The sequence below is a fragment of the Mus pahari genome, chromosome 5 (genome assembly GCF_900095145.1).
Source record: "Mus pahari chromosome 5, PAHARI_EIJ_v1.1, whole genome shotgun sequence".
In the NCBI taxonomy this organism is placed as follows: Eukaryota; Metazoa; Chordata; class Mammalia; order Rodentia; family Muridae; genus Mus; species Mus pahari.
The window spans coordinates 22690851-22691993 of NC_034594.1; positions in this window are offsets into that span (position 1 = coordinate 22690851).

The window sequence follows — 1143 nt, forward strand, 5'->3', positions numbered from 1 at the left end:
ACAGACTCTATAGGATCAGTTGAGGCTTGGTATCCAGTCTACATAAAGGACTCAAATAACCTAGTATCAAACTCAACATATAGTTTCCGAGATAAGGCATACTAATGGTCACAGATATATACAAATATTCTCAATATCATTAATAATCAGAAAATTTTAAATTAGAGCACAAGTGGATGTTTCCTTAAAGGATAATTTCAAAAAACACAAAAAGAGTCAGTATAAGTATTAGGAGAAATTTAAGTTAGCTCAGCCACTATAACAAACAGCATGTCGATTCCTCAAAAAGGTTAAAAAAAAAAAAACAAGAAAACAACCCCCCCAAATCAAACAAACAAACAAAACATAGGTACATTCAAAGAAATAATATATGTATACCAAAGTGAGATCAGAATTTCCTATTCAGTATCACATTGGTCACAATGACAAGGCAGCTTGGACAAATTCATGAAAGTGTTTGTGAGTGTGTGTGTGTGTGTGTGTGTGTGTTAAACTTTTAAAAGAAATTGTGTCATTTACATCAGTATGAGTAAATCCGTATTATCCAATGATAAGCATAAACCAGACATAGCTGACTAAAGATGCATGACTTTATGTGTCCAGTGTGAAATCCCAGAAGCAGAGCACAGAGGGATGGCTACTATAAGCTGAGAGAGAAGGTGGTAACATGGGAGCTACAAGTTAAAGATGGCAAGATGAATAAGTTCTAGAAGTCTCCATACAATACAGCATCTATGGTCATATTGTATGTTTGATAATTGCTGAGAAGCTTAATTATATGGGTTGTTTGAACATTTGTATGTGAGGTTGAAGATATGATAACACAGAAGGGTAGAAATCTATATAAAAACATTGCAGTTGACAGTTGTATCATAATTAAAGGGAGGATGGATAAGAAGGAGGAATGGGAGGAGGGAGGACTCATTACTCCTTTATTTCCTCAAACTCCATGTTCACATTTTCATTTCTAAGAGGCAGAGCACATTACCAAAGAAAATAATAAACTACACACAGATAAGCCTAATAATTTGTCATGTCCATGGATCATTTATTTCATTCTCTAGAGATTTCACTAGTTTCTCTCTCAGTCTCTCTCTCTCTCTCTCTCTCTCTCTCTCTCTCTCTCTCTCTCTCTCTCTCTCT